Source organism: Crocodylus porosus, unplaced genomic scaffold (assembly GCF_001723895.1).
Source record: "Crocodylus porosus isolate Cpor-Errol unplaced genomic scaffold, CroPor_comp1, whole genome shotgun sequence".
NCBI classification, from domain to species: domain Eukaryota; kingdom Metazoa; phylum Chordata; order Crocodylia; family Crocodylidae; genus Crocodylus; species Crocodylus porosus.
The window spans coordinates 89,483,500-89,509,387 of NW_017728906.1; the positions used below are offsets into that span (position 1 = coordinate 89,483,500).

Here is a 25,888-nt window from a genome sequence, read left to right on the forward strand (position 1 = left end):
CCTTCCCCCAACCAACCTTCCAGTCCTCCTCTCTCTCTCCCATCCTGCTGCCTTCTGATTCCTGCTGGGGCATTGCACACACTAAACAATAACAAATAATATAACCGGTTATTTCTGGGTTTGTTAACCTTTCACATCCCTACTTCCTTGCATGTTTTGTAATGATGTCATTGCATAGCGGTATCGATAGAAAGAAGGTCATACAAATAGCTAGTGCCACCATAAGTTCTGATGTTTGTTGCCTCAGAGGTATTTTGTGATAACATCACCAAAACTTTAAGTACTGTTGGATTTTATGAAACAGAAAACATTTAAAGGTTACTTATTATACACTGTCAGTGGGATTTCATTTTTAATAGCTTTGTTAAGTAAGGAATTTTTTTGCTGGTTATGGCAACAATGTTTGAATTGTGTTGGGAGGAGGATGACTATGGAAATGAGGCTGTTCTCTTAACTATTTTATTTAAACCAGTACACAGATGGAAAACTTGCATGTGTATGTATCATATGTTCTATTTTGAATTCCCTAGCTTTAGAAGATAATTCTCAATCTAAATTTGAAACACCATGGGCTCCTTGATCTCCTTCATTTTCACCCAGAAGCTGCCTTTGTATCATCCTCTCATGACCCTTTATATCAGGGACTTTCTGCAAATCCCTCCTCCATACCCAGGAGCTTAGTCTCTTCATGTTTTTTTTCCCTCTGTTGTCCTGTCTGCAACCCCCCCTCCCCATACAAGGCTGTTTGTTTCCTGTGCTTTGACCTACTCAAAAACAGAAGCAGAAGTACCTTTATTTCTTTGAGAGGTTGCCATCTGTAGTCTGTAGTCTGAGAAATGTCAGTCTCAAAAGGATGCTCAGATGGCTGTGGAAGCAAGGACCTAGAGTAGGAGGAGAATTTTTTTTTTTTTTCAAAGGAAAAATACTATCAATTCCAAAGTTATGTTACAGATGAAGAAATGCCAGTCAAGTGTTAGACTTTATTTGTCCAATGAGCACTCTTTCCATAGCTTGGTCTTTAATAATCAGATTAAGTGTTGATTTTGTTGCATTTAAGGCCACTTGAAGTTTATTCAGTGACATTTTCTGTCATCCTTGGAGAAAGCTAGCTTGATGAGTCAGTTTATTTGAAAGAAAAAGCAGTTGACTTGTTAATAAGTGTGTGTATTGAGCTATTCAAATTTTATAGCACTTCCTTGAAACTAGTTTACAAATTTACTTGAGAGGCAAACAGTGGACACTTTAGTTAGCAACTCAAATATGAATATAATCCAAAGCAATGGCGTTCCTTACATTATAGTTCAGTGGCATGACAGTATACTGCGGAGTCCTGAAAAGGTGACATAACAAAAATGACGCGAGTGGCCTTTATAATAGATTGGAGTACAGTATTTCTTTATTTTTTCCTTAGTAGTAAAAAACCCCAAGTTCTGGCCTCCAGCTATTGCAAGTAAAGTGTTTACTTCAAAAGAAATCCATGTTGTAACCAACTTGCACACCATGGAAGCTAGAATAAACCTTTTGGTAATGATCTAGTTGCTGACCCTTTTTCTGGGTTGATTTAATCTTCAGTGAGAAGTTTCATTACATGAAGAGAGAAACTAACATTGGGTAATAATCACCTGAACCTTGCAAGCTCCTGCTGTCTGGGATAAGAGGCCACCCTTTTCCCCTTTTGTAACTCTTCCTGGTTACTGTAAAAGGAGGAATTGACATTAACGTATCTCTATAACCCAGATATCCCTTATCTGGTTTCTCTTCTACAAGGTTCAGGAAACCTTGTAGCTGGCCTTTTTGTAAGTTATGTTTCTTTCAAGAGGTGTAAAGCCATAGCAGTCACGTTGGGGCAGGCACCTGCGCTTCAAAGCCCAGTAACCTGTTACGTGTGTGTATTGAAGTGAATGTTGTGCCCACGAAAGTACAGAATTGCCAATATTTCTGGCACATTTCAACAATTTGTAAGGTCTTCTTTTCACAGGATGAAAAGATGCCTGTTTTAGCAGAGAGGCCACAGATTGGACTGCTGATAATAGTAGTTGTGTTGATGTGACGCTAGCTTGTCTTCTGGGGTTTTTTGGGACTAAGGCTCTAAAATGTCTGTCACTGTCAGTGTAGGCCAGATACGAATCAGGACTAATGCTGTCTTTCACGTTGATGTCTGTTGGAACATTCGATTTTTCATTAATATTCAGCTGAAAGGATGGAGAAGTAGTTGGGCTGTGCACTAATTACTAATTACTAATAATTACTAATTACTTTCCACTAATCTAAGTTCTAATATTGGTATCAGTCACCATAGTATCAAGTTCTGGATATTGAGAGAGATGGCAATTTCCCTTTCCTTCTCTATAGGTGGTAATAAAATGTGTATAAAATGTGTGTGTAGTCTTCAGTGGTAAGAATAGCAAAACAGAATGAAAGGAGGTGGAGCATATAGTGGCAGCTGTCAGACGCATACTTTTGGTCTTCAGCTGCTTACACCTGCCAGATTTTAAGGCAACTTCCAGAAAAGCATGCTGTGATGAGTATCTTGTAAAAGGGGGTCCTTCAGTAACTGTTGCTAATGGGTGTCTTTTACATCCATTTAAGGGTGTAGGAGCAGTTGGAGAGTCATCTCAAGTTTTATATAAGAAACAGCTCCATGTGCAGAGGGTGCAGGATTGGTGATACTTCCATGTTAGAAATGGAAAATCAATTTTGACCTCAACTGCTTGTGTAGACATACTTAGTACTTCTTATGAAGAAGAGCGTAGTGCTCACAGTTTAGCTCTGTTAAAATTTTGTCATTCACCAGTGTCCCATGTTGGCCAGTAGTTTAATTGTCCAGGAAAATGTCGTGGCAGATGATGATTGTGGAGTGAACTACAGTGGCCTTTTCCATCATGACTTACTTTACAGTATCTAGATATACCCAGTCATTGAGTCATTAGTTGTCACCTGTCACAATGGGTATAGTTTGCAGATTACTAGTAAATTAAAAATATTCAGCTATGGGTTTCATCTCTTGCATTACACTTTTTTTTCCTTTTAAAGAGCAGCTCTGTATCTTAAGCTGAGGACTTTAGCACTGGCAACTATATATGTAAGAGTTTTAATCGTCCAGTATGAAGGATGTATGTTGTTTAACTGACCAGTTGATTAGAAGCTAATCTCAAATTGAAAGTTCAGATTAGAAAGATGTGAATTTTAAAATACAGTACGTATCCCTGAACAGCTCCATGTAAAGACAGCCCTTTAAAAAAATCAGGAATGTCTTAACAAGATACTGTCATTAGTACTGTTTGAACTCAAGGCTGTACACTGCAGTGACTTTAACATAGCAAAGACTTATTTTAAACTAACTCGGATACTAATGAACAATATGCAGCTCAATGTGGGCTACCTTGTCCTGTTTTTGGTACCAGAATCTGCTCCTTTATATTACTACTACAGGGTAAATGGCATTTAAAAATATTCATATAACCACTAATTAGATCAGTTAAACACTTAACTTATAACACAGCAGCCCCAATATGAAGCCCTGTGCCGGGGGAGAGGGAGCACCTGTGAAGGAGCAACAGTTTGCTTAATTGATGAGTCATTAGGCTGCCTGCTGTTTTCTTCTTAGGCTATGGGTACTAGGCCCCCCTTGTCTTTGCTCTTTACTCCCTCCCTCTTGGCTGCACTGCTGCCTTCTGGTTTCTGTCAGGGCACCATGTGGCTTCCCTCCTCTCCCCACCCCCACCAGACTGCACCCGCCTGAACTAAACCGTAACTGGTCAACCAACTGGTTATTGCTGGGCTTATCGGTTAAATGATTAATTTGTTTAACTTTTCACATCCCTAGTTACTATATATCTATATTTTTAATAGGGATGCTTTTAAAAATATTTTTCAAATAATTCCAGCATAAGAATTATCTACAGAAATGTCACTTAGTGTGGGAGGACATTTAATATTAAACATTCGGTCTTGTTTCTCAAACTCGCACCTGGTCTCTTCCACGCCATCCCTGCTGAAACTGTTTTCTACAGGTCTGTATTATAATTTTCACACTCTTAAATAAGAGTTGGTATCATGCTGGCTGTAATCAACAGTGTTTCTGTGGTGTATCAATGACCACACGATTTGCTGCAGAATTTGTCACTTGCTGCAGAGTTGTGTTCTGGAGCCTGAGGTTGGTTGGTTTGTTTGTTTGTTTATTTAGTTCAAATAAATTATTAGGGTTGTGGTGATTACGTTAAAACCAAAAGGATATTTTTAATTCAATTATTTTTTCCTTAAATAGTTGGTGGCAACAGCATGGTGTAGACATACTAGGTATATACATAGAACTGGCAGTGTGACACTATACAGTTTGGCAAGTGATATTCTCCAGGTTGGTAGGAGCTAGTTATGCTACTGTGGAGGCTAGCATGGGCTGTCTGACTCTGACTTGAGGTCTGTGTTACCACATCTGTATTGCTACCAATATCTGAGCTAGCCTTATTTAAAGTAGTTTGGAGGTCTTTTGTGTGACCAGAGGATAAATACACAATTAGTTCTGTCCATGAGAGAGTCTTGTGGGTATTTGACTGGTTTTCATGATTTTATTTCTATTTCCTTTGTGCAGTTTCCTTTGTTAAGTCTATAATAAAAGCATAAGTGTTCCTACCTGGAGCTTAAATGTAATTTTTAGCTATCTCTGTGCATTTTGCTCAGTGAGACAATAGCTGTATTTTCTGCAACATTTTTTCTCTTGCCTGAGAGCATATGTACACTGCACACTTGCTTTGAATTCTTTCAAAAGAATGTCTAGCACTCTGTTTCATTTTTTGAATATGGGATTTTTCAGTGAGTTCTTTTCCTTTCCAACTGATGCATCTTGATCGATAGAAAAAGTATAAAATTCTAGGTGAAGGAAAAAACTGAAGGATCCTTTTAACACAGGGGTGTCAAACATCTGGCCTGTAGAGCTGCTCTATCCCTTGTGCTTCCATCCCTCCTCCACAGACCTCCAGAAGTTGGGGGGTGTGGCCTGCTGCAGAAATCAGAGACCTGTTGGCCCTTCAGCAAGCTTGGCTCACCACTAGCGCCCCTGGACACCTCCCTTGGCCTCACTGCTGCTGCCAGGCCACTCCGCCAGTGGTGGACCCCACCCCTCTCATGGGATAGGGACAGGAGTTACACATAAATTGGTTTAAGTGATCAGAAACTGATTTAAACCAGTAACGGAAGAGAAGCTTAGTGCATATAAACCAGTTTCAAAATGGCTGAAACTGGTTTAAGGTAAACCTGGTAGGATGTATTATCAAACTTAACTGATTTGGGTGAAACTGAGTTATGAAACTGCTGTCCTAGACTCCTTTCTGGTGCAAGTTGAACCAGAGTCCTTCAGCATCCCAGTAGGCTTTCCAGCCCTGGGGTGGGCTGGGATGTCTGCGCCTGCAGAGAAGGATTGAGGCAGGGGAAACGGGTTAAACCCTACTTCCCCCAAGTATAGAGCTGCCCTGCTGCTAAACTTACTGAAGCTTACTGCTGGCTGTGACTGGTGCCTACAAATCCCAGAGGCACCTGGAAGCAGGAAGAAGTGATGAGCAATCCTGGACAGTTCTGTTGCTGTGATTGTGGCTGGCAAATCCCAGAAACCTCAGGGGCAGCAGGAAGGGGAAGAAAACACACAATGCTGGCTACATGCCAGAGAGCTGAGCTCTAGTGCCCCCTGGCTTCTGGCTTGAGCCACTGCAGGCATGTGAATCCAAGGAAGCATCTGTCCAGTTTTTTAGTTTATTTTTTCCAGTATAGACTGACCTGCAAAGACTGAATTAATTCACCCTTAGGCTTTTTGACTGGCTGTCCTTAGTCATGGTCACCAGACACTCTACTGCCATAGTGGTGATGGGCAGGTGCTCTTGGGCTTTCTGCTGGATTCAGCATCCAAGGAGCCCTGCAATTTGAATTTGCACAGGATCCCAAGTGAGTTTGACATGTCTACTCTAACTATTCTTTATCTGAATGGGGGCCAGCCTTTTTGGCAGGCAAGCCACAAATTAGCCCTGCACCCTCCCTGAGTGACACTCCGATCTCCTTCCCTGCCTGCTTCTTTGACACCTGTTACCTCCCCAATCTGTCATGTGCTCACGCAGAGGCTGCCTTACGGTATGTATGTCGCAGGCTGGCTTCCCCTGCCTTATGTTATGGAAGAAGTTCAAGAAGAAATTTGTTACTCTTTTTCTCTTGAGTTTTAAACCTGGAAAAGATGCTGAAATTAGTCTTGGATACGAAAGTGTTGAATTCACTATCTGCTAAATAGTGGAAGTGGTGGTACCTAGACCAAACTTTTTGTATTCTCCTGCCAAACAGCTTCTGTTCATCGGGAACCATCTAGTGAATGAGAATGTAATTTGGATTCCTATGTCCATTTAGTCCTTGCCCTCACTGTAGAGACTGCTAAAGCAAGGATTCCAAGTAATTTAGATCATGATGTGAACTGTTGTCTTCCAATTGCCACAGCTGTTTGGGAAAATGAGCAGGAGACGCAAACTGATTTGATTGGCAAGTATTAACTGCAAAAGCATGTATAGCAATACAGAGCTTCTATATTTAGAAAATGTTTATTAGGTATTATTGGAATGAACACTAAAACCACTACATGAGTGTTCGTGATTACCAGCTGGTGGTTATAATGCCAGTTGACTTTTGCACACTTTTTGAATATGATAGCAATGAATGAACTCGTTTGTTTTCTGTTATTCGTAATGCTTTATGGAGTTTAAGTTTCAACCTAAATCCTGTTTAGTTTAATTTGTATTAGTAAAATTTACTATGGTGCACACTGCTTATAGTTTTTCCTTATGATTATTGTTTTCCTAGTGATGGCTTTTAATCTTGTTTATTGTAATGTGGTCACCATTAATAAGTCAGGTTAGCACAATAACAGGCATAGTGGAATGATCGAATCCCCATTCGAAATGTAGGGAAACAGAGCATTTCAGGTATTGTTTTCAGGTATGGTGTGGTAACTATAAGTGTTAACTGAAGAGAAATTGAAGTCAGATTGGATGGTAAAATGTTAGGTTATATTCTATCCAAGTAATCGGCAATCTAAAAATTTTAATGTATATTTCTTTGATCTTCAAATTTTTATATAAAAAGTAGTTTATGAAAGTATATGAAGAGTGTGTTTGTTACAGCTTTATAATAGTTTCCAGCTTTTTTTCTAAGTTAGAAGATTCATAGATTGAAATTGCTTAAGACCTTAAAATTTATCAGCAATCATTTATGTTGCAATATTACACCTAACTATAATTCATGCAGATTCTTAATAATTAGTTAGTTAAATATTTTAATTCACCACATATTGGCTTGTAAAACATACGAGTACTGTAGATTGATGAGCTCATTTTAAAATACCGTTGTGGCTTTATTTAGGGTAAGTTCATTAGTTAAAAAGTTAGTGCTTTAAAAAGATTAATAAGCACTTAGGGAAAGACATAATTTTTCTGTTTTCAGTTTTTGTAGTAACTCACTTGGGAAATGCTAATGATGTAATAAAAAATGTTCAACTGATTGGGGAAATCCAAAACAAAAATCCAAAACAAGTATGCAAAGACTGCTATAGTTGGAATGAAATGAGGCTTCTAATAGGAGTAGTAGGAGCAGGAAATGAAATGGGTTTTAAGAGAATTATTTTGTAAATTTATCAAGGTCTTGTTGATCAGACCTTTCCCTGGGATGGCATGATAAACATGAGAAACGGTGTTATAGACAAGCCATTGAGAAGGAGACTGTTTTTAGCTTCTCTTGCCTTCTTGGAAAAAAACCAAAACTATTATTACTTTATTAATATAAAGTAAAGATGAAGTGATACCTGGTAGTGAAGTTCCTAATCGGTTTCAGTTTTATCCTGATAAATCTCTTCTGGCCAAGAGGGCTGTCACCAAGAATTCATTCTAATGCAGTATCTCTCTGAATCTGAAGAGGAAAGTGGAGGGTTTGGCTTGTCTAAAAACTTAGTTACTATCAGAAAGGTACACAGACTTAAGGAGATTAGTTTAGTTTATTGCAAGGGAGAATTTTCATGACAATCTGAAAATAACTAATGAAGGGGTGTTATAACATAGAGCTGTTTTGGTTCCCTCTTCCTCCTCCCCCCGCCCCATTCTTAATGTAGAGACAGTCAAGGGGGATGATACTTTGCCTCTGTTAGCTATTTAACTGCTCTTTTGAAGTCCTTGCCACTATCACTAGGAAAGTGAGTTTTAAATTAAAAAACAAACAAACAACAACCTTCCTTCCATGTTCCACCCATCACTTTCCCTTACTGATATTAGAGATGAGTATTGGATCAGGGACTTGCAAGGCAAGCCATACAAGGAAAGGCTGAGGGACCTGGGCCTCTTCAGCCTAAAAAAGAGAAGGCTGAGAGGGGAGTTGGTAGCAGCTTCCTGCTACATCAGGGGAGTATGTCAAGGGTACCTGGGGGGGGTGGAACCAGGAGTAATGGCCACAGACTCCTGGAAGACTAGAATAAGCTCCTTCCAGAGGTGGTGCAGTCGCCTACCCTGGAAATCTTCAAGGGGAGACTGGGCAGCCACTTGACTCTGAGTTATCTTTGCTGCTTGGTGCAGGGGGGGGGGCTGGATCTTGCAAGGTCTCTTCCAGCCCCTTACAATCTTCCAGCCCCTTACAATCTAAGAATCTATTATTAAATAACTTTCAATTGAGGTATAAAATCAATGTGCGATTTGGTATTATGACATAGTAGAAAATTTCTGCCCAGCTTTCTGTTCACCATCTCTTCTTGGGGCAGACTGAAGGGGGAAAGACTTTCTGAATGTTTGAAATAATTCTGAGTTGGGAAATAAATGTATCTAGTTTTATGGCTTAAATTTATTCTCAGAATACTGAATAATATTGTAATGAACCAAAAAAGGAAGAATTGCATAGAGTAATGTTTCACAATTTCTTACGCTACTCTAGTGTTATGGAAATCGTGACCTAGCAGAGCAAGAGTGATAAATGATTTAATTTCACTAATCCAAACAGTTGCTTAGAGAAACAAGGAATGGGAAAAATTTAAAAAAAATTTCCAGAGGTGCTTATTTAATCTTTTCATCTGCATTATTCTACTTGGAAAAATCTTACTGTTTGTGTAATATTGGGGAACAGGGGTCAACAGTTTAACTTAGTGGTCAGCATTTTATGGACAGTATAAAGTAAAATCCCCTGAAAAATGGGTGATAGTGTTCCAAGGGATTAACAATATAATATAGCAATTGTATGGCAGAGCTGCACCCTTCCACGTTAGATCAAGGTTAAAAACTTAAATGTAAAGTCTGTGTTCTGTGTTTTTACAATCAGTAAATAACACTATTGCATCTAGCAAAACTGAATTAAGAATGAAGAAATGAACTGAGGAAAATTAGATTGGAATCAGATGATTTTAAAAAAGTGGAAACTGCTAGGTTGCGTCCACATGAGTGTGGACATATGTTACCCTGGGGACAGCTAGCAGCAGGACATCTTGTGCTGTTGCTCCTTGTCCCCAGGGAATGCCTGTGGCATGCGGCAGGTTACCCTGTGTGAGGTAGGGGAGGCTGGAGCCTGCACTGGGCTGGCCCTAGCAGCTTTCATGGGCTGCAGCAGTGGCGATCCTGCCACTTGGAGCCTGGCTGGCAGCCAGAATGTGGCTTTGGCTAGCCAGGCTCTGGCTTTGGGTGATGCGCACTGTCCCTGTGTGCGCTTCCCCTTTTTCGGGTTTATTTTTTTGGGTGTGTTTTTTTGACCCATGGGATGTCCTGGGGGTCAAAAAAAACCCCCACCCCTCACACTCCTACCTTGAAGTGCAGAGAACACCTGAATATGCAGCATGTGGCACCGAAGGCATGTGTGATGCCACATATCACGTGGCTGCGCTCATCTGGACACAGCCTTAGTGTTTAATAAAATCTTTACCAGTAAGGGAAGGGCTCTTGAACACTTCATAGAATTTACCATATGCTGTTTTATAACTGTCTTCTAAATTAGTTTCTAGATTATTTTACTACTTCAGTTTTTGAATTTAAGATGAACAGAAACATTGTTCTTCATGTCGGTTAATAGTGTTACTGTAGGTGACATCAGCATACAAGCAGCAGTAAGTCTGGTGTTTATATTCCAGCAAATTTGTTCTCTCAAAACATGTTTAACATTTTTTCCCTTCTAATTTTTTCAACTTGATTTTGTATAGCTCATGTTTTATAATATTTTTATCTGCTTTCATATCCCTATTCTAGTCTTTTCTCCTTTCTTGTTAGGAGCTACACAAATCTTCATACATCTAATGCTAAACCTTTCAGCTTACATGTCTAGTTTCTTTTTGCTTTTAATGCTTTTCCTGAACTCCCCCTGCCTTCTCGCTACTTGTTTAATTTTCATACATTTTATAAATTGATGCATATATGCTGTCAGCACTGAAAAATGTAGTAGTAGAGTGGAATGGAGTGGGGGTTATCTCAAACACCTAGCTTGCCCTCGTCTATCACAAAGAGGAAACGGTAACCATATTGATTGCTGGTTCTTGAATGAATATTGCCATGTTGAGGCTCTTCTGTAGATGAAGAGTTTTGTATAGAGACAGCCAGAAAAGATCATATTGCTTTTTTGTGGTGTGTGTTGTCAATAACAATAACTTTTGGCAAAAAGGATACCTAAACTTAACAAGTTTTATATAATAAAACCATATTTTATTATATGGCTGGACTCGATGATCTCCCGAGGTCCCTTCCAGCCCTGATGTCTGTGAAATCTATGAAATCATATGACTGCAAAAATTCCTCCCTATAGCTTAGTACTTGCTGCTTGCTCTTGTGATGTTATCGTTCTTCGGCCTCCAGGGTGTCTACCAGGGTGGAGAGAATCTGAAATGCTAATGTAAAGGGAAAAGTAAAAACATCCCCTCCTACTTACAGTGATCCTGTATTGCACTTGTATCTATCCTGACTAGATCTTGGTAAACTTTCTTTTCCCATTTACACAAGTGACCAGTCTACTTTCAGCCTCAAGCTGGGGGCTGTTTTAACAACGTTTTAGTTGCAAATAATTTTCCCAGCATAGACACGTATTGCTTTTAATGTGTGTCAATAAACTTAAAATCTTAATTTATAATAATACCTGATGATTTCTGTAGAATATTATTTGTAACAGTTCAAATATAATTATATGACAAGACAAGAAAGAAGATTGTTTGCTTTATAATACATGGGAATATCCTTTCTTTTGGAGTAAGACATCAGAAGACTTTAAAAGTCTCACCTTACAGAAATAACTGAGTCCTTATTCAATAAATTAGGGGAGGGAATAGTTCATGTTCTGTATTTTAAAGGATGTCATATCCAGTAAACATTGGCATTTTGAAAAGCCTTTACCAAGAAACTTTTTGTCATAGAAGTACTGCTTACGTCCATAAAAATGAAGTTTTAAGTTTGGGAGGTAAGCACATTTGAAGGTCACATCATTGATGAAAGTAATTCCACCAGTTGTAAATCAGTTTTTTCACAGGCTGCTGTAATAAACCACTATCATTCAGGGTGGATCTTACCGCTTGGGAGGCTCCTGAGAAACCCCTTCTGCGCAAAATGGTCAGTTCCCAAGAATGACGGATCCTCAGGAGTGAGATTTTTTTTGAAGGGGTTTTCAGTAGACGAGTCTTAAGTATCTTATCTATTGCTATGATTTTTTTTAAAGTAACCTTAAAATGGTAGTGGTGCATTCCATTGTTTTTAGCAGTCACTTTACATCCGGTCGAGATTTTAATTTTAATTTTATTGTATTTTATTTTTCCTGCCAATGCTGTAAAAACAGCTTGCGAATTGGAAGACAAGCTGTGTTCTTTTTAGCTTACACTTCATTAAAATTTTGCTGGTATATACTGTATGTAGTATATATTTTTTAACCCTTGTCTGATGATTACAGTTTGCACCCATGACTGTGTGATCTGATAATTTTCCAAAGTTTTAGACTGGAAATCTACAATTGGGGGTTGTTGGAATGGTCCATCCTACAGTCCCAGAGGCAGTTAATCAGTTAAAAACAAAACAACTCCTTTAGTTTCACTGTCTTCAAAAACAAATAGTTGTTTTTGTTTTTTCTGATAAGTTCTAACATCTTGGTGCTGTTGCTGTTGAAAGCTGTTTCAGTTTCTTTCACCATCTTCACCCTTGAGACTGGCAACTTCATAGTGTCAAAAGAATGTTGTTACTAAGGAAGGTCATTGTCACCAGCATGCCTGATCTAGCATGTTAAAGGTCAGTTCCTTACAGGATCTTGAGGTTCAGGACCGTGACCTTAAAGTTATTTAGTTTTCAGTGGGGAGATAGTGAGTAGAGCACAGTGGATATGTGCTCTCAGTGGCTGATATTGAAAAGAAAGTAAGCCCATTGCATTTTGGAATAAATTAGTCTTCCAGTGTTGGGTGTACTCATCCTTGAATAAAGTGATGATCACTAAAGTATAATCTTCTAGTCTAGGGCTATCCAAGTTCTTAGTTGGGGGTTGTGTGCCAGTGTGGGCCACAAGCTGTAGTGGGGGGACTAGCATTTCCTTCCCTGCCCCTTGCCTTATTGTGTGCATGTTTACTTTTCTGCATCACATTGCACTTTGGGTACTGTCCCTTCTTCAGTTCTCTCAGCCATACCATGGGCTTCCCTGGCACAACAGGCTGGAGGGCCACTTAATAATTGCCCACACCTGATTATTGACTCATTGGGCACTTTTACACATGCTCCAGGGCTGGTGGGGTGGCATTTTAATTAAAACTGCTCCAAGAGCTGCTTTACTTAAAGCACTCTTACATCTCCTGTATCAGCATCCCTGCACTTAAAAATGGTGGCAGGGGCACTTGACTAAAGCTCATTTGATGAGCTGTAGTTCAAGTGCCCCTGCTACTGTTTTTAAGTGTGGTGGCACCGGTTCATAAGATGCAGGAGGTTACTGAACCATGGCGATTAATTGAGTCTGATCTGATGCACTGGAATTCCAGCCTCTGTGTTTGTGTATAGGCACTCATTTACACTGAGAGCTTTTTTTTTTTATGATGACCCTAAATTCTCCTCTGCTTTCTGGAGAAGAACACAAGTAGCATCTCCTTTTTTTTTTTTTTTTTTTTCCCCCTTTCCTTTTCTTTTTCTTTTAATCTTGGCCAGACATTAAGTTAGTTGGAAATAATAGATATAGATGAAAAGTAGAACTGGATTTTGTTTGCATACTACTGACATTTTAGATCACGGTGTGTCACGATTCCAATTTTGGCATTATTTTAGGTGATGTGCAAGACAGAAGAGAATCTAGCTTGGTTTCCCCTTACTAAGTTCTCTTTGTGGTGGCAACAGCAGTAGTAATACTTTATTTTTGTCACTAAAGTTGGCAGATAGACTTATAAAACTCCTAAATATAAATAATCAGTTGAGTAATAGTGGCATTTTACACAATAAGTTTTCAAGTCAAAGTTGCATTTGAAATAGGAGAAAAAAGCTGCATATGTGTATAGATGACAGTGGCAGATTAGATTATATGACAAGTTCTATATAGAATATAATTATGCAATCCATCAAAATTCATCAATTATTTTTTGTTTTTTAAAAACTGGGAACAAAAAGAAATTTCCAGTCATTATGGTCATAATCTTAAGTGTGGACAAAGCATCACAGGTAAAGTGACACCTGCCATTTTACCCTGAGACAGCTTTGTGAGATGCTCTTACATGTAATGTGTAATGAAGTACACATGATAGATAGAGTAGTTTGTCTGTTTCAATCTGAAGTCTGTTCAGTGAATGAGATTTTGTTTGTAATGTTCTGTGCCTTTGCTTTTTGGTTTATTGGACCATGGCATCTAGGTGGTGTTAGTAGAGACTGTGTTGGACTTTAATAGGGGTATAGGTTGCAGCCGTGTTGGCCTAAGGGCATAGGCAGACAAGGTTCTTTGGGTAAATCTGGTATCTTTTATTAGATCAACTCAAAGCATTGGAAAGGTTCTTCTTTGCACGCTTTTGGGCATAAATCCCAGGCTGAGGAAGCATCTGCAGTTGGTGTGTGCTCTTCCTGGATGGAACGAATAGTAAATAGTAAAGACTAGAAGAGAATAACAATAAATAATAGAATAGTAAAGAAGCCGGAGGCGCATGCATAGCATACCAGCCTCTGGCTTCTTTACTCAGCTGCTTTCTTTTGAAGAAAGATCAAGTTAATATCATCTGTTGTGGTAAAAAGTATGGCAGATATTGGGAAAGGATTCAGTGAGGTAGTGAGCTTCTGCCTTGTTGCTAGATGGAAGCTGCAGTTCCTTCCCTTTTCTCATGTCATTTTAAATGCTTCCTTACCTGAAAACTACCTCCCTTAAAAAAAATAAAGGTCTCTGCTGCCTCCTGTATGCCAAAAATGTAGCCCACGTGCATCTGAGTGTCAAAAGCCCAAGCTATACACTACTTGCCTGTTAAACTATTGCTAACAGTTTATGAAATACAGACAGAGATTGCAGTGCAAAAATCTGATGCTGACATTTTGTGGACCATGTGAATTAACTGAATCTAGTATAAAATTAAGTAGCATGATGGGTTTCATGGTAATGATGCTGGGGGAAAATGACTTTAGGAGTAGGACTGCAGGATTATATAGGACCATAGGGACAATTTATGTGTAGCATTTCACATGGATATTTTATATGTATAAATGAAAAAATTAAGTTGGGGAATGCAGAAGGACTGTGGTCAACTTTTTAAAAAGAAACTGCACTTTCATAAATTAGCACAATAGGGAGAGTTCTGCTTTTCTGTCTTGCTCTTCCTTCTCTCTCTCTCTCTCTCTTTAAAAACCATATTTAGTGCACAAAACAATCTAAAAACTTTTCTGTGCTCTAATGGAGCCACACAGAAATACGTTACTTTAGAAGTAGAGTTGAGGTTTCCTGTTTGCAGTTGTTATGTTAGCACAGGATGCAAGTGCTATAGCGTGGTTGTAGTTGTACCCGAGATGTTGGTGTCAGATATATTGAAGCGCTGAAGAAAGAAGCAGACATTGGTTAAAAATTGCTGTAAAGCATCTGTTTAAAAAAAATAAAAATTTAAACCCCTTCTGCAACAATACTATTAAACAATGGAAAACTGTCACAGGAGGGAAAATACCTCTGCAGCGTGTGTTTTCTCCTGGCACTTAAGCAGCAGAATCTCTTTAGATAGTGTAGACTTAGATGATTAGCTATTATAGTGACAAATTCAAAGCAGAAGAGTGAAAATTCTATCATAATTTAGTAGCAGTCATACTAGAAAGAACATTTTAAGTGCTTTTTGGTATTAAAGCGAAGCAACTACAAAGGGATGAAACATCTCTTCTATAACATTAAGCTCACTAACAGAACAGACGTGGCAGGGTTGCATCTTAGACTAATGGTTTAGAGGCATAAGCTTTTGTAGGCTACACTCTGCTTGGTCAGAGTCTATCAGTGGGGTATGCCTGCTGTACAGGAGGGTATGGCAGAGGCTCACCCGTTATGTGGCATGCAGCCCAGGGGGAACGTGTGGCTGCTCAGAAGTTGGAAAGCCCTGGGCTAGATGATGTTGATTGCAGCCTTTTGTGCCTTTAAAAATCTATGAATAATGCATAGTAATTATGTTCATTACATGACAGTTTACAAAAGTTGAAAACCAGTAATAGTAGAGTGTGGTAGTGAGCCTGATTTGCCTGAAGTCAAGCAGCAGACGAATAATATCTAGTCAATATGGATTACATTAGGGTTTTTTTAAATAATTTTATTGTTTTTATTAGAACGTCTTTTAGGAGCAAGTCAAATGTCCTACAGGAGTCTATTCACCTTTATCAATCAAACTTTTGATCCAATCAAAAAATACCCAGTTTTTCTGATCTGTCCTCCATAAACAAATTTGAAAAAGCATGCTGCTAGTTGTTAATTCTTCAGTGAATTGTGTCCCAATGAAGTTTTTCCATCATTTTGCATGAAATCAGTGTCAGGCTTACAGTCTACCAGTTAACAAGGATATCCCATTATCTTCTTTGAGATATCGGTATATCACTGGGTCTTCCTCAGTCCTCTAGAAATTCCCTAGGATTTCAACTTGTGTTAAAAATAGTATAAAAAATGTAGAGAGCTCTTTGGCTAATGATTTTTAAAAATGTTTTTAGGTGAGTGTTTAAAAGGTCTTACAGCTTTAGAAAAGGTTTAATTGGTGTTTACCATCCTTCATTTGTTACCCATGGACAGTAAAATATTTTAGCACTACAAGGTCCAAGCCTGTGGGACCCCATGCAGCTGCTGTTCTCTTCATCACTCTGGCTGTAGCAGCTGGGGATCTAGGCTGTCTTTTCCCCCCCTCCCCCCCACCCATTCAGCTTCCTCTTCCTGCCCCCACCCCAGGTGGTAGGGTGGTGCAGCCCCTGGTTCCAGGGGTGCTGGCAGTTTGGAGAGCCTGTGAAGTGCAGTACAGCAAGTGAGTCTGCAGCTAGGGAGCTGAGTGTGAGGCAGGGTGCCTGCCCACATGTGGAGGCTGGGGATGTTGCCCATGCCACATGCAACCTGGGGAGCCCATGGGTCACACGAGTCTTGGCCCTGATGTTAGGGCCTTTGAGGCTTGGAGTCCTTACCCAATTAAAGTTGGACACCCCTGCTGTAAGTCATCTTGTTATTTCCAAATACAAGGACAGAAATGTTTATTAACACTTCCATCTTGGCATCATGCTTGACGAATTTAACATTCTCTCTCTCTCTAGCATTGGACCTGTTCTATTGTTAAGATTTTATTTGTTCTTGATACAGATAAAGCATTCCTTCTGACTGTACTTAACCCTAATGGTCTGAGATCTTTTTCTTTGCTATCTTCACGCTTCCTTTCCAGTTTTTTATATTCCTTTATTGCTGATCTGTACTCCTTGCTATTACCTTTCATCCCCTCTCCATGAATAGGATAGCTATTTTAGCCTCCTTTTGTAATTGCAGAATTATGTGGCTGTCATAAATCTAGTAGATCATTTTTAAGTCCAAATTAATATTTTTATTTCTGCTTAGTTTCATTTTTGTGCCAAGTTTTGGGAAGCTGTCCTGTACATGCACATCATTTTGTATGACTGGTGTGGGTCTATTCCATTTGCACCCGCTGAGTCACCATTTTTTGGTTCAACAGTCAATTCTTTATCTAGTTAAGTAAGATCCAATACAAAATTACCCCAAGTTTGTTGCAAACCTACTTGTTGTAGAAATAGATCTATAATTCTGGGGAACTCCAGGATTTTTTTTATTCATCTTGGCATGTCCTCTACCATGTACATCTGAGAGATTTCCAATGACAACAACATTTTTGGTTTTGTGTGTTACAGATAATATTCAAAGAGAAGTCAATCCAGGGTTCTTGATGTGACTTCTTAGCCTATAACTGTTTCCTAGTAGGCTATATTTTATGTCGTTTATCAATTATGCTGCTTCATAGGCATTCTGGGTCCTGTTTTCTGAATTGTCAGTGACTGAATTATGTAGTGACATCTTTGAAGTTAAAGTCTAAACTTCAAACCCCTTTGTCCTAGACTGGGTAGAACAGGTGCTCTTACTTTGCAGTCATGTGAATGTTCTTAAATATTCACAGCTCCAACTTCAGAGCTTAAAGTTTGTCTTAAGATTTCTGAGCTGACTGCCCTAAATTTGACTCTTTCATTGCCTTTTGTTTGAGCATGTTTCTAATTTGGCCCTTAAGGATATCTTTCTATTCCTTCAAGAACTGAGGTGGGAGTCGGTGGGAAAGGAAGGAATTTTAATTAATTATAATTATTCAGCTGGAATGTTGATGCATCTTGATGGGGGGGGTGTATATATTTTTCTTTAGAAGATGACCAAAAATGATAACTGTTAGTCTTAAATAACAATCTTTTCTCTTTTCAGTATTGGGTTTCTTAGTAACTACTTTGGTAAAATACCATTCTGCTTATGTAGGAGAAAATATTTTGGAACAAACCTCAGTTGTAGTAGTATGCTGCAGGAATCCGTAAATTTATTCATAAAGCAGGTTACCTTTGCAGTTGCACATTGTCTCTGTGACAAGTGTATCAACTGTTTACACTTGTTTTGTAGGAACAGGACCGTAAGAATTGCCATATAAAGTTTTGCCTGTTATCCCTCCATTCAGCAATGGCTCATATTTGGGATTTCAGAGGAAGATGCAGAATCCCAATAATAGAATATGAAGCAGTGCTTGCTAGTAGGGAAGTTAATTAAAAAACCGTCCATGTTAGTGATTGATTTATGTCCTGGAGCGCACACATTTTTAACCTATCTTGTGTAGCCATAGGTATCCTGTTGAGTGCCCTTGTGCCAAGTACTGAGCAGTTTGATTTCAGTTCAGAAGAGTATTTTAACGCATTTAATTAATGTGAGTATTCCCATTATTAGTGGGACAGTGCACTACTTAAATTTTCATTGAACCGTTTCCTTGAGAAGGACAGAATGTTCAGCACCTTCTAGTTTGAGCTCATTATTGAAGAAGTAATATGAGGAGGTAAATTAGAGCGCTTAACTAAGGCATGAAATAGTTACGGAGAATGTAAGTCATGTTTTTGTTTGTGTGCCATTGAAACTAAACAGTCTTAATTTTTTCAGTGGGCTCTATTTAGGTTGTTGGGGTTTTTTTTTTTTAGATGAAATGATCGAGACTATATGCAGTTATAAAGTTCAGGGCACACTGTCATTCTTTTATGAGCAAATGTAATATTTTTCAGTAATTGTTTGATGCAAAACTGGTTTTTTTTTGAGGTGCATTTAAAAACATTCTTTCATTTTTCTCTACGTTTCATGCAGTCTGCTTGCAGTGAAGTAGAACTCAGTGTGTATGATGTGTAGTTTTCATTTTTTATAGTTCTGTATTTTCGGTACATTTTATGATCATCCTTCACAGTCTTTTGTAATCATAACTAATCTAAATAATTTTAAGATGTTCTGTGATTTTTGTTGGCTTGTGGAAGAAATTAAGTTGCAGTTTTGTAATGAAGAATTTTGAAATATTCTCCTTTTGATTGCTTCTATGTATAGTGACCCATCTCCTGCCTATTTGACTACCTACAAGCAGTTCACATGCTACAGTTTGGGAGGTGTTTGTCTTCACTTTTAAACCAAATAAGTGTCAGAAGTTCTGGGTTTTGTCACTGAGACTATACCCTGAACAAGTCATTTACCCCAGGTTAGATGACATTGTACACAAACCAGAATAAGTGATTGGAAACTCATCTATACCCATAACCAATAGAAGTTCAGCACACAAAATCAGTGTATACCTATAATAGAACAGAAGTTTGGTGCACAGAGACTGGTTTAAAAATGGCCCTCCTACCTCCCCACCACCAAAGGATGAATGTATGTTCTGCTTGCTGCTGATCTAAACTATACCACTTACAGAAAACCACATAACTTAGATCGATTTCATCTGAGCCTTTTTGAATGTCTGTACCTAGCTTTAATGTCTCTCAAACTGTTTCACATCTGTAAACTTGAGTTAATTATTATGCAGATGTGTCTTGGCTGATTTTCCACACATTAGTGTTCTCTGAATTCTTTAGTTGCCATACAAGTATGCTGTTTTCTTCAGGTCTCACAGTTGTCAGCTTGTTTTGATTTGTGCAGGGGAGGGCTAAAATAGCTGTTTTCTTTTGTGGCAATTACTTTGGAGGGGGCTATTGTGTGCCTATGACAAGAACCTCTGGTACTATGTGCTTAATTGAAATAATTAGAGTTGTTCATAAGGTGCATTCCCCCGCCCTGGCCAGATTTTCATAAGAATAATAAAGTTCCTGTTCACAGGGGTTTTTTTATCCCTTGAGTTTCATTTTGAGTTTGATGCTCAGATAAACCCAGAACAAACTCACTCATTTACAGAATTTCCCTGATTTATTTATTTATTTTACCTCATCTTGCATCTAAACCATAAATCTGCTGAAACTGAGTTTCAAATGTATAAAAAGGCAAAACAGAACAACCACCTCCTCCCCCCCAGTTGCAAGTGAATTTCTAAATGGAAGTGACATATCTCCATACAAACAAGGTTTCAGACCTCAAAGAAGGAGTTTCAGGTAATAAACCAGCTATATAAATAACTCTCTTAATGGTAGCAAAATTGCACCATGAGCATGGTTGCTTAAAATTAAAATGTGTGGTGTAGGGGGAGAATAATTATTTGAATTCAACATTTCCAGAAGGATCCCTCCTGTGGGACGTGAAAAATTAATCAAATGGATGCCAGTCATGTTTATATTAAGATCTCTTAACAGCACATGATGCAGTTGCAGGAACATTACTGGCTTAATTTTCCTGGAGGTTAGATGCTTGGGACAAAATTTCTCCACATTGTTTTTCCATTTCTCAAGAACCTGATTTTCTAAGCATAACTACATAATAAGTTACACATTGTGAACATACAATTATAGGTATATGTGTGTATATATAGTTACATATGTTATGTGCATTATATAACATTTTAATAATTTTATACAGTTAGTGAACGCAGACATGTATATGCACACATGTGCACGCACACACATAATTGGCACATATACTGATATTGCGGGTACTGTATCTGACTGATACGGAGGGTTTAAAGGTTTTGTGTGTGTGTGTGTGTGTGTGTGTGTGTATATGTGATATATCACGCACACATGCATAACTTAAAACCTTCCATATCGGTCAGATGCAGTACCTGCAGTATTAGTGTGTATACTTACACACGTGAAAACTTGAGACCCTCCACATCAGTTACATGTACAGAATCTGTTAGTACAGACCCCTCACCCCCACCCGCTACTACCCTGAGCCACTGCAGGTATGTGTCTGCATTTCTTCAGTCCAGAGGGGATATGTGTACAGTTACAAACTGGTTTAGCCTAGCCAGGTTAAACTAACCTGCAAAGATTTGAATCGGTTCAGGTTTTTTGTATGTTTGTCCCTAGCCTAACAGAGATGGTTTTCTTCTTCCCAGTGGCTAAATGTGCTAAGTTAGCTAAAGAAGCAACCATCCTGAGTTCAGAACACCTACTGGAGTGGCTTCAAAGTTGCTGTTACTGAGTTTAAGGTTTTAAAATCACTGTTCATAGAAAAGCAGTATCAGCATTCAAGAAATTAAGCTATAGCTCCTCCTACACTATACAGAGAAGAGAAAAATGGGTCTTTTTTGTAGCAGTGTAGAATGTATACTTTAGTTTGTCAGCTATACATGGAACTTATTTAAAATGCTTATAAAATGCATGAAAATGTCTTCGGCTGTTTTACTATCTTTATATTGTCTTCACTTGTTTCTCATTTATTTGGATAATGAACCAGCTACATAAATACTTTCCAAAATGGTATCAAGACTGTACCAAGAGTATAGCTGCTTCGTATGAAAGTGGGGTGATTTAACTTTCAGTGATAACTTTTTGAAAACGTAGTAATATCATCACATACCATATAGTTCCAATTAAAATTTGACCCTGCACATAAAGTTGACCCCATGTTTTTGTGTTCACTTTTAGCAAAAACAGGCTTTTTACTGGATGTCAGTAATTACAGATGAAGACCTGGAAGTGCTATTAGCCTTTCAAAATCCTACAAAAAAATCAAATAATAAAGAATAAATTCAAAATGTTAAATGCATGAAAGAATAAGAAAAACTTAAATGTAAAAAAAATCTGATTTGAGATTCTTATTGCATGTACAAAATACTGCAAGTTAAGGGTGTTGAGGGGCCCAGTTACAGGTTTCCCATGTGTATAAATTGAATGTTACTTTTGTGGCTTGGGGTTGGAGAAATCATGGCTTGTAATCTGAACAGTATGAGCTAGGTTTGTTGTTGTTTTTTTTAATTAGGTTGAATTATTTCTCCAAAATGTACTGCTTCTAAGCAAACTGGCTGGCAATCTTTTTACAGAAAGGAATAACTGGATTATAAATATTTTAAAAGAATTCATGAGGAGACGTATATGGAGTCAGTATAAGAGACTTGGTGCGTGTGTGTGTGTAAGAGAGAGAGACACCTGTGTGTCAGTACACAGAATATATAGCTCCTTATCCTAGCACTGTAGGTTTCAAATTAAATACAAAACAATGTGAACAGTCTTTTTTTCTTACAGCATTCAATCAGAAAAGGTTCCATTGGTCTATTTTTCAACTGCTCTTTAAATTATTATCCTTTGCCCTTTTTTTCTTCTATTTAATGGCTCTCTAAAACACCTAAGCAACCTACAGCCCATAGGGCAGATCTGGCTGACATCTGCATTTAAAGACACGCTAGAAGGAAGGTGGGAAATGGTAGCCCACAGTGCTGTCCAGGTTGCAAGCTGCAGCCTGTGTTTGCAAAACATTGCTGACCTTTGCTCTAAAAGATTTCTTTTTCCTTTGCAAAACAGTATGGTATGAACAGATCCCTATTTCATTCTATATTAATACACAGTTAGCACTTCTATAAGTCTGATATTCCAAAGCCAGTTAAATTTCTTCAAATTAACCATATAATTTGTGTTTGTATAGTAGTGAGAATATATTTTCAACATTAATTTCAAATATGTTAGATCAGTTTGTATCATTTACATTTCAGTGTTTTCCTCTGTAAATGAAAATGAAGTGTTTAAAATACTGTCCTGATTTTGAAATTTGTATAGTGGTCGTATCTTACCATGGAAAGTCTGTCAGAAGGCTTAATTATTCATGATCCTAGTAATACTGCAGCTATATTTACCTTTTCTCTAGACAAATGTTGAAGAGGAAAAATATCCCTTTGGTTTCTGTTTGTACAGAATCTGTAGATTATTGAAGAATCAGAAGTAGCTCTACTATTTGAATAAGTGATAGTCTTCCTTTGTAACATTTGTTCAGTGAATACCCTTTTTTTGGATTCTAAAATCATTAAGAACTAGAAATCTTGAAGACTTTTCTTGTGTAGAAGTAAAGACATTAGAAATGTTGTACCTCTTTTGTACCTATAGCACTGTTGCAGCTGAGTCATCCTAATACAAGTAGATAAATGCCAGTGCAGCTTGGGCCTCCAATTCTATCACGAAAACTTGGAGCAGGAGGTCTGAGTCAGGGCTGTTCAACTGGCAGTCTGCATTCAGCACCCCAGGAGTTAACTTGTGACCCTCAGGCTCCTTGTCCAGGCACTGAACTCCTCCACTGCTCCAGCTGTTGCTGCAGAAGTCTCTGGGCTCCCCCTCCTTCCTTCATCTTCCACTTCTTACTCTGCCCCTGGGGACAGGATAGCACACTCACAATACCAAGGAGGCCCATGGGATCCAGAGACTCTGAGTGATGTAGCAAGGGGGACTGTCTACATCAGGGATGGGCAAAATGCAGCCCACCAGAGCATTCTATCAGGCCTGTGTGACCCCTAAAAAATTTTGAAAATTAATATTAATCTCTCTTGGGCTGCCTGTCATGCGGCCCTCGATGGCTTGCCGAAACTGAGTAAGCGGCCCTCTGCCCAAAATAATTGCCCACCCCTGGCCTACTTGATGGGATGGTGCTGTGGGGAGTGGAGGTAGGGTGGTTCCTGCTGGCAAGCTTTGTGGTCCATTCATTGTATGGGTGGGAGGGCCCCTGGCCCCTCAGAAGTTGGGCAACCTTGGTCTAAGCCAGGAGTGGGCAAAATGCAGCCTGGAGACCAGATCCAGCCTGCCAATTGATTGTATCCAGCCTGCAGCTACCCCTGCAGCACTCTGCATGGGGTGAAGCCCCACCCTGTGCACTTGCCCTGCATCCACTGACAGCACCACCCCAGTTCTGGCTGGCAACCACAGCTTCCTGGCAGGGCTGCTCTGGCTGCTGCTGCTGCAGCCACATGGGTACTGCTCAGCTCTCCTTGTCTCCAGTGGCTCCTCTTCCTCCTCTGTTGCTTTGGATGGCAGGTAGCATGGAGAACTGGTGGCTGGACACCACATGCCCAGCCAGGTGGGGGGAATCTGCAACTGGGTGGTTCCTGCCTGGGTGTGTAGCACTCCAGCTCCACCTGTCTTCCACCCACTCTGTCCATGTAGTGCAATGTGCCGCCACGTGCGGGAAGCCGAATGGAGGAATGGTGGAAAGTGGCTTGAGCTGTGCAAAAAGGGAGGAAGAATTGCTGGAGGTGAGTGGAGCCAAGTGGTACCTAGGGAGCAGTGGGAACAGCCTCTCCGAGAAGCTGTATGGATTGGGGTTGTGCTATCAGCAGATGCAGGCAGGAGTATGGTGCCGGCTGCTCTGGGTGGGAACATTATGGGGAAGCCGCAGGCTGGAATAGGTGGGGAGAGACAGTGGACTGCACCTGCATCTTGCCTCCTGGGTGAGCTCTGCATGCATTCCCTGGCCCACTCCCAAGACATGCACCCTCCCCCCCCAACACACGCATGTGCGTGCACATACGCACTACCCAACCATTCCAAACCGCCCCCCAACCCACACAATATACAAGAGTAAGACTTTATTTTAAGCTATTATGCAGTCACCTCTATATACACTAAAAAACCATAAATCAGGGTAAATTATTTTTTGAAATAAGATTAAAGTATATTACAGTAGATGTTTGACTTTCAGTATGTGATTTGTTTCTATCAATAATTTGTTTAAATTTTTATTTTCTGAAAGACTGTCTGCAGCCCTTGACAGCTCACCAAAACTTGTTAAGTGGTAGGGCTGTGCAAGATTTCGCCGGGTGTTTTATTTTGCCATTGTTTCGACTCATTTCAAGCTCGAAACGGCGAAATTGAAATGAAACAAAAGATGGGGGAAGGACTGCTCTGATATTGGCTGTGTAGCTGGCCAGTGACTGTCATCCTTCTCTGAGGTTGCTTCCAACCCCAGTGCTCTGAAACCCCAGAAAAACAGTTGCATCTTAACACACACACAGTTATACATCATGAGTTTTGTTTGTCAGCAGCTTATGGTGTAGTTTCCCAGAAACCCCTGCACCTATCTCCTTGAAACTTGGCAGGCTTCATGGCCACAGAAGGGGCCATAAATCTGTTTTCCAGGCCTGCTGTTTTCATTCAAATCAGGCAAGAAATGACAAAGTTATAGGCAGTTTCATGATTCCCCATTGTTGCCTATGGATGAAACGTCAAAACAGCATTGAAACAGTGAAGCCGTTTCAATGGAATGGAACAGTGCTTCAAAACGAAATGAAACATGGTCCCATCAAACGGTGAAATGGAAGTCTAAACAAAACGGTGCTGTTTCGCACAGGCCTATTAAGTGGCACTTCATTTGAAATAAATGCCCACCCCTGGTCTAACCCATGGCAAGATGGCTTTAAATGTTCTAATACTTCTGCTGTCTTGCTCATGTAGCTGCTGTTTTGCTGGAAAATATTTGTGAAACATCTGTTTTAAAGATCAAAGTGAATTTACTGGCTTCTAGTGTCTCATATTTGAGAGAAGTTTTACCTCCTTATGACAGGTCTTCACTTCCCTAAAACCAAGATAGTGTCATACAAGTTCAATCAAAATGTCTGCCTAAAGGTGGGTTTGGACTTCTAGTTATATCATTTAGAGCATCTTACTAAACATTTTCCTTTGAACCATGTGAGGTTTGGAGAGTATTTGTGCTCTTCAACTTTTATATAAAAAGTAGCTTTTTAGTAAAAAAATTTTTAAAAAAAATCCTTTCAGAAAGTTGGCTTAAACTGTTTCTGTTTGGAAACAATACCAGTGTAGAAAATCTGCTTTAAGTCTTTGACCATCTATGTGGACCACATAGACTGAGGCTGTGGTAGGAAGATACTATATGACCTCCAGACTCAGAATAACAAAATATTGAAAGCTTGTGCAGTTGCTGGTGACATTAAAGTATGGTAGTTTGACAAAACCTTTCTTCAGGATTGTTCTCTCAGCATGATAACCAGGTTAGACTTTCTTTACTCACGCAGTCTTTCATTCACTTTCATAGTTTTATAGATGTTAGGGGC

At 39.3% G+C, this 25,888-nt stretch overlaps 1 protein-coding gene across 3 annotated transcripts in view; it reads left to right on the top strand.

Annotated features, from left to right (window-relative positions):
- The window catches only part of NCK2 (NCK adaptor protein 2), a 126,858-nt gene that overhangs the window by 53,314 nt on the left and 47,656 nt on the right, over positions 1 to 25,888 (top strand). The window contains exon 1 of one of the 3 annotated variants that reach the window (XM_019529585.1): positions 21,291 to 21,366. The exons of the other annotated variants lie outside the window; for them this stretch is intronic. The gene's annotated coding sequence lies outside the window, so the exon portion shown is untranslated. Of the gene's footprint in view, positions 1 to 21,290; positions 21,367 to 25,888 lie in introns of those variants that run through there. 3 annotated transcript variants of the gene reach the window in all.